This window comes from Camelus ferus, chromosome 2 (genome assembly GCF_009834535.1).
Source record: "Camelus ferus isolate YT-003-E chromosome 2, BCGSAC_Cfer_1.0, whole genome shotgun sequence".
Classification (NCBI taxonomy): Eukaryota; Metazoa; Chordata; class Mammalia; order Artiodactyla; family Camelidae; genus Camelus; species Camelus ferus.
Genome location: NC_045697.1, coordinates 116169536 through 116183031, shown reverse-complemented (window position 1 = coordinate 116183031; position 13496 = coordinate 116169536). Strand labels below are relative to the sequence as shown.

Below are 13496 nucleotides of genomic sequence, written 5' to 3'. Positions count from 1 at the left end.
AATGTTGTAGCCCCAGTTCCAGCCTCTTAAGGGGGAGGACAGAGGAAAGGTGGGGGGACTGAGTCTCTCCGTTTACTTCTTTGTATTTTGCACATGTGACATGACCACACCAGGTCAGGGAGCACCCGTGCGTTGGTCAGGAATAGACCTGCGTCTGTGACGGGCTTCACTCTAGTCTGCAGAGAGGCAGGGAGCGGTCCCTGGGGCCAGGGGACTTGGAGCCGGGAGCCGGGAGCGGGGAGCGGGGCGGGCGGCCGCCTGTCTGTCTGCTGCCAGGCCGTGTGCAGGGCCCCCTCCAGCCATCGGGGCTGCCCTCCCCGGGACTCGGATCCCCTGTGCTGACTGCTACGGAGGGCCCTCGTCCCCAGCGTTGGCACGCTTGACCCTGATGCCTGGGTCTTTTCTCCAGACCCTGCAGACTGGGTCTGGTGGGCGGGGCGGGGCGCCGTGCACTGGCCTGGCTGCCTCTGCAGGGGTCCTGGTGCTCCAGAGACCCCCAGTTTCAGTTGTTCTCCCCCAAATGTGCGCTTTTCACAGTTAAGTATGTTTATTTTGATTAAAGGCTTTTTAAAATCTTAACTGATTTCATATCTTTATTTAAAATTACTAGATAAGTATTTTTTTTAAATTGACTACATTAATTAAAGTGTGGTGGCCTGCGCCCCTCCTGCCCCACCTCCTGTAACCTCACTCTCATCAGAATGTGAAAGTATAGCCCTGATGAGTCCTCCTGAACGGGCCAGGGACGTGGTAGGACAGTGCTCTGAAGATGTGCACGCGTTTCTGTAGGAAGAGCGAGTGAGCCGGGAGAGGTGGTTTCTGTTGTTCTAGGGGACGCCCAGGGGGCCGGGCTGGGCCCGGGCGGCAGTGAGGAAGGCCGGGGTGCAGCGCGGGGCCAGGCCTCCTTGTCCTCGGCGCCCCTCAGGTCAGGTCGGCCGGCCCCCGATGGAGAGGCGCCTTGCTGCCGGTTTGGTGGTGGCGGTTCTTTTTTTATTTTTTATTGAAATGTAGTTGGTTTACAATGTTGCGTTAGTTTCTGGTGTACCATGTAGTGATTCAGTTAAACATGTATATATTCATTTTCATATCCTTTCTCATTCTAGATGATTACAAGATACTGAATCTAGTTCCCTGTGCTGTGCAGTGGAAACTTGCTGTTTATTTGCTTTATATACAGTGGTTTGCGTCTGTTAATCCCAAACTCCCAGTTTGTCCCTCCCCTCTTTTCCCCTTTGGTAACCATAGGTGTGTTTTCTGTCTGTGAGTCTGTCTCTGTTTAGTAAATTGACCACTTAAAAGAATTAGAGAAAGAAGGACAAACAAAACCTTAAGTTAGCAAAAGGAAAAAGTAACAAAGATCAGGGAGGAAACGCAATAGAGATGAGAGGCGAGAGACAAGAGTGAACGTCAAGCAGGTCTGTTGTCCTTAAGCAGCAGCAGGTGCGGGATGTCCTGGTGCTGGCGTCGTCACAGAGGGAGGTGACAGTCGTCCTGGAATGCGGTGATGCGAGAGCAGCTCGGGCTTTGACAGGGAGTGCTGTCTGCTCGCAGGCATCGTCCAAGAAGCTTTGTGTCTGTCCAGTCGTGTAATTTCATGACTGCCCTTCGGGGTGGGTGCGAGGGTGACCTGCTTTCATAGCTGAGGAGCCCAGAGGTGCAGCTGCTGGGGGTGCCCCCAGATTCTGCCCAGGAGGCCTGCGCCCCCCATGGGTGGGCCCTGTGGCTCGAGGGCTTGTGTCCTTGAGGAGCAGAGAGGGAACGCTGCCCACTGTCCTGTTCTTCCCACACAGGACCTACCCTCTGTTCTCTTCCTGGAGGCTCTGCCTCTGTTTCTGAACTTGGGAGTGGGTGTAGGCAAATAATATTCAAGCATCAGCATGTTTTAAAAATTACGTATAATTTTAATGTAAAAAGCAATGATAATTGCTATATAAATGATCAGCAAGGGGGAGGGTACAGCTCAGTGGTAGAGTGCGTGTTTAGCACACAAGAGGTCCTGGATTCAATCCCCAGTACCTCCTCTAAAAATAAATAAATAAACAAACAAACAAACAAACAAAAGTAGTTACCTCCCCCCGAAACAAAATAAAAAATAAATAAATAAGATATTTTTAAAAATCATCAGCAATACAGAGAAGGAAACATACCACCTGAAGTCTCTCGTCCAAGATCATCATTCTTGAATACTCTGGGCTTTTTCCAGTCTAGTCCTATGTGTATGTGTTCTGCATACTTAAGAGCGTGCTTTATAAATGGTTTAATATCTTGCCCTTTCAATTAAAGAATATGTATACATATGCTTGCCTTGTAACGTCAAAACCTCTTTGTAAAGGCTTCGTCTTTATGCATTTTGATGTCTGTTTAATGTTCAGTTGTTTGAACTTCCCACAATTCAGTTAATAATTGTAAAGGGTAAATTTTCGATACTTTTTCTTACAAATAACACTATAGTGAATGTGATTTAAAATTTATGCATCTTGGAGAGAACCGAGGTTGGTGACTTCCTCACCATTGCTCTGCGAGGTCTGTTGTACCAATCTGTGGACAATTCCCAGAATGGCAGAGGAGCCCGGGGTGGCCTTTTCCTGACAACCAGCCACTGTCAGCTAGTCAAGTCACAGCTTGTCCTAACTTCCGGACAGGGGACCCAGTGTTCGGAAAGCTGCTGTTCCAGAAGAAAGGGGACTTGCAGTTCAGGCTTGTTTCATGAGCACATTGGATCCCATGTCTAATTATTTTCAAAGATGCCATAAGCGACTCTCTCTGGCTGGATGTCAGATGCTCGCGAGTCAGGACTCTTGTGGCATGAAGGCTGGAGTAGCGTTCCAGGCGGAATGATAAGCTGGTGCTAAATATAGGCGATTTCCTCATGCTGCACCTGGCGGCCTCGGCCGTGTCCACGCTGTTTGTTTCCTTTGGAGATGTGGCCTTAGGAATAGCACTGAGATTGTTCTTGTTGGAAGGAGCCTCTACGGGGCTGCGTTAAAGGTGGACATTAGTGATTCCAGGAAACACTGAGGTTTGGTTAAAGCACAATATGGATTAGGTGTTAGTAACAGTCTGTTTTTACAAAACAACTGGTTCACAGAGGACTCCACATTTACCACGTTTTTATCCTGTCAGGCTGGAGATTGGCTATCAGTGCGCGTAATAAGTAACCTGATTGTTCTCTTGAAAGTGTCAACTCATTTTGACAGGTGATTCAGCTCAAACAGTTAGTGTTTTTTGGTTTTTTTTTTGAAGGGGGGTGTAATTTATTTTGTTTATTTTTAGAGGAGGTACTGGGGATTGAACCCAGGACCTTGTGCATGCTAAGTACACACTGGACCACTTGAGCTACACCCCACCCCCAACGGTTAGTTCTGGATCAAAGTACTTTGGACAACATTTTCATGTTTTTAACTGCTTCTCATGAAATTGCTCTGACACCTGACACCATTAAGCGAGAAGGGTGATGTACGTTGCAGAAAGCCTGTTGTTTGGCTTCCAAATTTCTTTAGCTTCACTGAATTCCTCAGTTGACATTTAGGTCAGCATTTTATATTTTTAAAATTAATTAACTAATTTCAACTTTTTTTTGAGTTTGGTTTTTTGGGGGGAGAGGTAATTAGATTTATTTATTTGTTTGTTTATTTTTAACAGAGGTACTGGGGATTGAACCCAGGACCTTCTGCATGCTAAGCATGTGCTCTACCACTGAGCTCTCCCCACCCCCACCCCTTTACTTTTCATTTTTATTTTTATTTTCTCTCAAAAATCACAAATAAAAGTGGGTTTTGGTTACACTTTACTTTGGTCATTCAAGCATGACTGTTGTTCCTTGCTAAGACTTTCAACCTTTATGGAACTTATGCATTTTTGTGACTGTCAGTGGCATCCTGCTCACTTGGCCCTGCTCCAAGCCATTTCACTGATACGAATGTTGCTTTATGAGTTTTATCCTAAACCTGTTTGAAGTGTACCAAGTTTTGAAACTTGGATATTTGTACAAGTGACTGTGGTGTCACTTGTAATATTGTTACATATAATGCTGCCCTAAGACAAAGCCAAGCTCTTGTTTGGAGTGCCATTTATGTTCTTGAAACAAGGTGCAATTTATAGGTTTATTTGTTTTTCTTAAAGTCTAATTTAAAATAAATTCAGCGTCTTCATGTGATCAGAAAGATGGTGAGCAGAGGTAACGCAGGAATCCAGCAAAAGTTAGTCTCGTTCTCATTTCCGAAAGTGCCAGAGGGGACCTTCGCGGTAGATGAATATAGAAACAGTATAAGCTGCATGTGTTTTCCCAAGCCTGTGAACGAAGCAGTTGTGGTCACTGAGTTGTTCAGGTTGTGCACTGCACAACTCTCTGACATGCTGTTTACACCCACAGCCGTGGTGGGTTGGTGTGTTAGGACAGTGACAGGCAGAGGTTGGTGAAGTAACTTGAGGAAGGAGTTCTTCCCACTAATTTTCTCAAAGGCATCATTTGCAGCAGCCCCGGGGCTGGACAGCAATAGATGAAAATTATCTTAGCTGAAGTTGCAGGTTTAGAAGTGTTTTTTAAAGAGTATTTGGTTTTCTGCAAATAATGGGCAGGAAAATACCAATAAAGTTTATTGCCCTAATATTCTCTGAATCAGTGTATTTAAGAAAGTGCAGTAGAAATTGTTATGTACTTTAAATTTTCTCACTTCTAACATTGCCCCACTGTGTGTGCTGAGTCCTGTTTACAGTCAAATCGCAGTATCATAACTTGGATGAATGTGATTTTCTGGCTGCTGACTTCTTGGAAAGGCTGATAATTCTGATTTAGATACTAAAGCTAGGTTTGCACTGTGTTTCTAAACTTTCACCTCATTGTTTGGATTGTTTATTAGAGAAGGAGATCGTTTATCTAGGTTGTATATTAACTCACAGAACTGGAATCCTTTTCAACTAATGTAGTGATCATTTTTGCATCTATTTGCAAAAAAAAGTCAGTACAGTAGATATTTAAAACACAAAGCATTATTATTATACAGACTCTCTTTTGAATTTATGTTGGTCACAATCCTGGGGGGGTGAAAACATTCTTATTAAAACACTGAATTTGATTTTGTCAGTGGAGTCAGTTTTATCATGGGGCCTCCAGAGAAGTGAAATGATCATGGGCACCGTATTTAGTCATAAACAAGCAGTATTTTTATTGCTCTGACAGTTAAAACCTGTCTGTATTTTTCATATCCAGAGCAAGTGGTCAATAGTCCCTTCGCTGCATACCCGCGTGGTGCCAGGGCAGGGCCATAAGGTTGAAAGACAAGGCCAGGGTAGCTGTTAGCCTAGGAACCTGGAAGGTGCCAAGAGAAGGTTGGTAATTAGCACTGGGAGCCAGACGGCCTGGCGACAAAGGCCTACACAGGCGGGTGAAGGCTTGCAGTGCACGGACGGGAGGGTCCAGCTGCCAGGTTTTGTCAGGCTGCAGACCTAGCAGTCAGAGTAACCTACCACCACGAATGTCGTAGGAAATTACATCTATAACTGGCAAAGCCCTGTCCGTGGGAAGGCTGAACCTTGAAATGCTGTCACAATTTTGGGCTGGTTCACGGGCCCTTTTCATATATATGGTAGTTCTGCCTCATTCTAAAGTAGGTTTGGTAGAGTTGCAGTTTTGAGGCGTTATTTCCATGGTATTTCCAACATCAGCTGAAACTTGCGTTCACTCCTACCATTTGGTCTCTTGGTTCTGGAGTTCCCAGTGGAAGCGACAGTCACGCATGCTAAGGTCTGGCTGGTGAGGTGAAGTGGTTGTGTGTGCAGCATGAGGAAATGCCTCGGGGTTGTTACATGGTGGAGTGTAAATTGACTCAGCCAAGTCCACAACGAGTGCAAAATCCCATCAAAGACATTATTTTAGTGTATGTGGTAATCAGTCAGAGGGGGCTCCTAGATAAGTGAGTTTGGAGTTGGGTTTCTGACTTAGATTGTTGGACGTGGTTGGGAGGAAATGCATACATGTCGAGGAGCCCCTTCCTCGAGTGGAAGCCCGAGGACAGGATTGCTTATCTAGGGTAGGGGTGCTCTGTAGGGCGTGCAGGGGCTGTGGAAGCATCGCTGAGGATGTCCGGTTTACAGGTGTGCAGACCCGGCTGGAAAGGCCTGGACTACAGGTGGGTGGGTCTCAGGTGACATGGATGGGAGGCTGGGAGAAGCACGTGCATTGTTTATCTCTCCGGGGGCGGCCAGGCCACGGTCCAGAGCCCTTCCCTCCATCCATCCCAGGTCCACCACAGTCTCAGGAGGAACATTACGCCGTGGTACCCGCCGTAATCCCATTTTAAATTAGAGCTGGCAGCTCTGATGAGGATAAGTGGGAAACAAGACATTGAGCTAATCAGTTCTGAGAGGCTGGAATACTGTTCTCATTATGATTCACATGACAAACAACGAGCTACTTGAGTCTAAAAATCACAGGCCTCCTTTCTGCCTGCCAGTGCTGTGTGATAAGTTAATTGATTGCTGAGAACTTGCTGTTTTTTTTTCCCCCAGTAGTGGAAGTGGGTGAAACAGTGGAAGGATAATTCTGTGTCTGTGGGGTGGGGACTGGAGGCACAGTTACGTGTCCCGCATTCCACGTGGACACCATCTTCTTGAAAGGGTGCACATTTGCTGTGTCTTGTGATGCCTCATTGGAGATGGAGTGTGGCATTTTGAAAATAACTCACTGGCGGAAGGTACCTTTATTGGACATTAACTGGGGGTCAGAGTTCTGGAAGTGGTACATGGCCGGTGAGGTTTTCCTTCAGGTACTGGCGACATCCAACAGGAATGGCACGGATTAAACTGGGGAGGAAGGGATGGGAAAAATAGGAAAACAAAAGAAAAACTGCAAATCACCTTAAAACTGTCCTCATCGAGTTTTTAAAGTTTTTTTTGGGGGGGACGGCAATTAGGTTTATTTATTTGTTTATTTATTCTTAGAAGAGGTACTAGAGATCAAACCCAGAACCTCATGCACACTAAGCATGCACTCTACCACTTGAGCTATAATCTCCCCACCTCCATCAAGTTTTTAAAATAACACATTGGTCTTACATCCCTTCTTACATGAGAAGATAGCAGTAACTTATAACAGGATTAAATGAAGTGATAACATGCACTTTTTTTTTTTAATTGAGGTACAGTCAGTTTACAATGTTGTGTCAGTTTCTGGTGTACAGCACAATGCTTCAGTCACATATGAATATACGTATATTCATTTTCATATTCTTTTTCACCGTGAGCTACTACAAGATCTTGTATATATTTCCCTGTGCTATACAGTATAAACTTGTTTATCTATTTTATATATACCAGTTGGTATCTACAAATCTTGAACTCCCAGTCTGTCCCTTCCCACCCTCTTCCCCACTGGCTACCACAAGTCTGTATTCTATGTCTGCACATCTGTTTCTGTTTTATATATAAGTTCGTTTGTCTTTTTTTTTTTAAATTAGATTCCACATATGAGTAATATCATATGGTATTTTTCTTTCTCTTTCTGGCTTACTTCACTTAGAATGAAATTCTCCAGGTCCATCCATGTTGCTGCAAATGGCATTATTTTATCATTTTTTATGGCTGAGTAGAATTTCATTGTATAAATACACCACATCTTCTTTATCCAGTCATCTCTCAGTGGGCATTTAGGTTGTTTCTATTTCTTGGCTATCGTAAATAGTGCTGCTATGAACATTGGGGTGCAGGTGTCTTTTTGAATTAGGGTTCCTTCTGGATATATGCCCAGGAGTGGGATTGCTGGATCATATGGTTAAGTCTGTCTTTAGTCTTTTGAGGAATCTCTGTACTGTTTTCCACAATGGCTGCATGAAACTGCATTCCCACAAACAATATAGGAAGGTTCCCTTTTCTCCACACCCTCTCCAGCATTTATCATTTGTGTACTTTTGAATGATGGCCATTCTGGCTGATGTGAGGTGATACCTCATTGTAGTTTTGATTTGCATCTCTGATAATTAGCGATATTGAGCATTTTTTTCATTTGCCTATTGGTTACTTGTATGTCTTCATTGGAGAATTGCTTATTTAGGTCTTCTGCCCTTTTTCAGATTGGGTTGTTTGGTTTTTTTCTTATTAAGTCATATGAGCTGTTTATATAGTCTGGAAATCAAGCCCTTGTCAGTTTCATCTTTTGTAAATATTTTCTCCCATTTCATAGGCTGTCGTTTTGTTTTGCTTATGGTTTCCTTTGCTGTGCAAAAGCTTGTAAGTTTAATTAGGCCCCATTTGTTTATTCTTGCTTTTATTTCTATTGCTTGGGCAGACTGCCCTAGGGGAGCACTGCTGATAGCATACGCTTTTCATCAGTTTCCTCTATGGCCAGCACTGTTGGAAGTTTCTAATATTTCTTTAAAAGAAAAAAGTGTTCCTCCCTCCCCCACCCTCCCTCTTCCCTTCCTTCCTCCCAAGAGAAGCCATTGCACTTTATTCAGTTGTTACTTGAAATGACCGACAGTTAGTGGATGGCAGCAGAATGAGTAAGGACTACTAGTTACAAGAACTACCTCTTAGACATTGTTTTATACACTCCATTATCACAGTATTTTGCAGAAGCAGGTGATTGGAGCCTGTGGTTGGACAGTTAATGAAATGGTTGGTTAGACAGGGAGTCATAGAAACGTACTTCTGTTTTAACTTAAAAATATCCAATTTGATCTGTACATATAAACACATGTATAACTGAATACATAATTGGATGAAAATGTACACCTGCATGCATAAAGTTGTGTGTGTGTGTGTGTGTGTGTGTGTGACAGTGAGTCAGTCCTCTGGGACTTGACTGACTTCCCACAATCTTTGACCGTTATTTCCCCCACATCCAGCCCAGAAGCAGTTAAAAAACTGACACACCCGTATCGAGATCACCAAAGCATTCTGCTTCTCAGGATGAGCGATTATTAGGTTCAACAGATAGTTGTCAAGAGTAAACGATCAATGTATTGCTCTTTCAAAATATTAATCTGTTAACCCTAATCACTACAAGGGGTGGTGTGCTGGCAGCTTCATGTCTCAGGAGGGTCGTTCACCAACAAGGCTGATCAAAAGTGATGAGCAAATGATGGAACCAGCTTCGCAGGTCAAACATCAAGGCGGGAGGGCAGAGCTCAGTGGTAGAGGGTGTGCTCAGCAGGTGCGAGGTCCTGGGTTCCATCCCCAGTGCCTCCATTAAAAAAAAAAAAATGAATACATAAACCTACTCCCCCCTAAAACAACAACAACAACAACAGCAACAAAAAACAGAATCAGACATCACCCTCCGTTACTAGTGGTGTCTCTTTGAACCCCAGCCTGACGCTTGTAGCAGTACTGAGCTGTCTGTCCTGATCTCGGTCCACCGCTCACCTGCAGCTCTCTGCCCGCGTATCCCTCTGTCTCCTCCGTCCTGCAGTGTTACTGGGTGTGTCCGTGTGCCTGCCTGGAACGTGGGGCTGCCACACCCAGAGACCCCCGCAGTGTGCCATCAAAGCCGAGGGGTAACAGTGTCTTGAGGAGGAGGAGGGGTCTGTTTGTCCGCTGCTTCAAGGAGCATCAGTAAGGTGAGACTAGAGACCTGCCCTTGGACGTAACAGTGTGGGAGTCACGGGTGACCTGGGGAGCCCCTCAGTGAAGTAGATCGTGCTCTGAAGATGGGCCCTGGGGAAAGAGGTTTTATCATTTCATCAGCAGGGAAACGGGGTCCTGGCTGGAGCTGTGAGGTCAGGGGGATTTGTTTCCTTAAAGCCCGAAGATGCGTGTTTGTGCGCTGATGGCAGTGACCCAGTGGGGAGAGCTCCATGCAGGGAGGAGGGAGGTTACTGCAGAAGTGGGTGAAACCCTTTTTACAGACTGTCTTACGGTCAGAGCCATAGTCAGTGGGTGGGCTAGGGGGTTCAGTGGTGGGTGCTGAGGAGTCTGGACGAGAGAGAGAAATTGTGACAGGAGCGTTGAATGCCCGCTGATACCAGTGGTCACTGGCAGGCAGTCAGTGCCCCCGGCCCCGGCGAGGTTCGGGCTTGCGGGGCAGGCACGGTGGGCGTGGGCATGGGGCGCTGCTGGCTTTGTGCGTTGCCGCAGCAGCACTGTGGGGGCGGGGGGAGCAGGGGTTACGGTGTGCCCAGGCCCTGGGGCTGCTGGTGCCCTGTCCAGGGTGCCCTTCCTGTCTCTAACAGCTTTAATGAATAGCTTGTCACCTGCTCTAGACGTTGCTTTGAGTCTCAGTTCTGACCTCTCTTTTCTCCCCTGACAGGTTTTTTTGGGCGGGGGGCAAATCACGCTCCAGAGTTAGAAATGACCGCATCTGTCAAGTCACCTGCCTCGTCACCGCCGGGGCCTTTGCTCAGATGTCACTTGCTCTGTGGGAGCAGCTCCTGAGGCCCCCAGGGCGTCTTCCGCAGTATCACCATATTGTCGTTTAAAAGCTCAGACTTTCCCTGGTTGCTCCCTTGCATGGTGAGCTTACGTGACACTCAGCTGCCAACAGAGAGACTCCACAGTCCTTGGTGAGGTGTGCGGGCAGCTCAGACCGGCTCACTCTGCCGGGACGTTCGCCCATTGGTGCCACCCCGCCCTCTTCACCCACGGGAGGGACCCACGTGTCTGCTAAACTCAAAGACCCTTTAAAGGCACGGGGTGCAGTCCTCAACTTCCCTTCCCCAGTGCCTAGCACATAGCAGGCACCTCATAGATATTTGTTGAACGTATTGGTTCAGGATTACATTTTAACTTGCCCTTAAAAAAAAAGAGCTTAACAATATTGGGCTCACACAATCCCTTGTAAAAATGACTCTGAGAAGCTGTGATTTACTGAATGTCAGGTGAGAGCAGAGGAGGAGGAGCGGGGAGAGCAGAGGCAGCGGTGTCCGGAAGAAGCTGTCCAGGGGCCCGAGGATGGCCCCGCTCCATCCGTGCAGGTGCAGCCGAGGGAGAGGGCAGGCGGCGTCTTCCTGGGTGTCGTTTGCTCACTGTATTAATTACAGTTCATTTTGGTTGCATAAGACAGTTGCTTGCGCACAGCGGGAGCAGCGTTTTCTCCCACATGAGAGAATCTGGGAGGTCCACGTCCAGGACGGTCCAGGCTCCCATCCGTCTGCCCTGCTCAGCGCTTCTGTTCAGCCTCAGTTCAGGACATGGCTTCCCGGCCAAGCCCAGCCGTCCTGTCTGCAGGTCTTGTATTCTGAGATGTACTGTGCCCCTAAAAGTAATGAGATAAAGCCTGCTAAGGAGAAAGGGGATGGATGCTGGAGTGGGGGCCAGCGGCTGTGTTACCCACACTCTTCTGGTCTCCCCCCTGCTCTCCTCCTCTGTTAGTGTCTCACCTTCCTGGACCCTCTTCAGCTCCCTCTTCTGTCCTCTTCTCCTCCTGCCGGAGCTTGACTCACGTACAGGTGTTCCCCTGGTACACACCCAAATAAAGTAAACGTGTATCTTAAGATTTTAAAGAAATGCTAGGAAAGAGCTCCAAATAAGGCAAATAGAAATCAAAACAAAGGTGAGCTTGGTTTGACTGGAGCTGATGATGACTTGGTTTGACCTGGAGGGAGAGTTCTGGGCTTGATAGAAGTGTATCCTGTGTTCAGTTTGAAAGGAGGGAGGTAGGAGTCTAAGTTACAGGAAGACAGTGAACTCGGGTAAAAGGCACCGCGGAATATACTGAAACATTCCACCTTTGGTATTTTTAGCTGCTTCTGTACCAAACGTCTTCATCCTGGAGGGCGGACGTGGTTTCAGCATCCATTAGATCACACCTGCCCCTTTCCAGTCACCTTCCCGTGTGACTCCCTCTGCGCAGAGCAGAGCCCTCCCTGGGGAGGGAGCTCAGTGGCCGGATTGAGCTGGGAATTGGTTGCTATGACTACAGCACCGCAGGTGTGCTGTGCCTGCAAGTCAGGCTTCGTGGTCCTCGGAATAGGGGCGCTGGTGGTGTCCCAGCAAAGTAGCCTTAAAGGGAAGATCTCTGGTGTCTCTGTGTGTAGAGTGGACCTGGTACCACAGGGCGCCTGCCGCTTTCAGTCTTCAGCCAGGGAGCCTGTCATCTGTGGTCCTTGCGTAAGTGCCTGTGGGAGCTCACCCCAGAGGTCCTTATTTGCAGTGATGTTTGAATTTCTCTGGCCAAAGGAAATATCATATTTCATAAAGATTTTAAAGTCTGACACGTGTGTGTGTGGCGAAATACAGTATTGTTTTTCTCTGTAAAATGCTGGAGGTGTTTTCTGCCAAGTGGGAAGGCACTCCTAGCCTGTGGTTGTGCACAATTATTTGGGGGAAGGCTTGGTTTGGAGGGTGTGGCAATTACTGTGTCACCTGTATGAGCTCACAGTGTCTTAAAATGTGTAGCAACGAAATTTGTTTTCGTTTCAAGAAATATACTGTTCAGTATTGGGAACGCTGACAAAATAAAAAAGAGTAAGGCTATTGCTAAGAGAGATTAATGTATGAAGCCAGTTATACTTGGTGAAATTGGAATGTCTTTATTAAAATAAAAATTTCAGTTAATTTCAGGGACGCACTTTTATTTTATTATGAACTGAATTATATATTTATAAATAAATATTACTATGAGTATAAAATTACATATATAATATATAGGCATATACCATATAAATAAACAACAAAATTGTATGTTTGAATGTTAAAGAAAATGACTTTATTCTGTATTACGTACCCCACTTTTTTTTTTTAGTATTGTTGAACAATTTACTAAAAGTCATTTAAACGTACTTCAAGAATTAAATAGTTGAAATAAAGTGAGACAATAGCTTAGGCATGTAGATCACTGCCTTTTTTATGTTAGTATTTAAATAAATTTAACCTGGGTTTGAAAGCTATCTGCTTAACATTTATTATTTATTGCTGTGAGTTCAAAAATACTAAAAATTACGTATTGCCTTAGGTGTTTCTTACTTTTAGCACACATGAATGGCTTCATGTATAGGAATTAGATATTTTTGTAATTAAATATAAAATATAATTTCTGGTATTGAATGTTTATCTGTTCCAGATCTAGATTTTCTTAGTTCTACCTTTATCTGTGATTTTTTTTGAGTCAGATATTTAAGGACAGTTTTTACCTTCTGTTTTATGATGGCTTACTTTACATTTTATGACTATAAACTGCTTAGTGTCTCAGTTTCATTAAGATAACTTTTGCTATTAAACATTTTCAGATAATGTTAAAAATTGGGGCAATGGTCAAAATCTGTCAAAACACTTTCCTAGGTTTTATTTTTATTATTATTTTTTGGCTCATTAGGGTGCATTTAGAAAACCACCATTAAGTATTTAAGTATACATGAAATATATTTAAATATATATATGTATGCCTAGTGGTGGTTTTCTGAATGCACCCTTGTGAACCAAAGGTGGTGGGTGAGGAGTAAATTAGGAGTTTGGGATTAGCAGACACACACTACTATATATAAAATAGATAAACAACAAGGTCCTCCTGTATAGCACAGTGAACTATACTCAGTATCCTATAGTAAACCATAATAGTAAAAAGT

The 13496-nt window shown here is 45.1% G+C and overlaps 1 protein-coding gene across 6 annotated transcripts in view; it reads left to right on the top strand.

Annotated features, from left to right (window-relative positions):
- Positions 1 to 13496, top strand: part of RAPGEF2 (Rap guanine nucleotide exchange factor 2) — a 219735-nt gene that overhangs the window by 81269 nt on the left and 124970 nt on the right. The gene's annotated exons all lie outside the window — the stretch shown is intronic.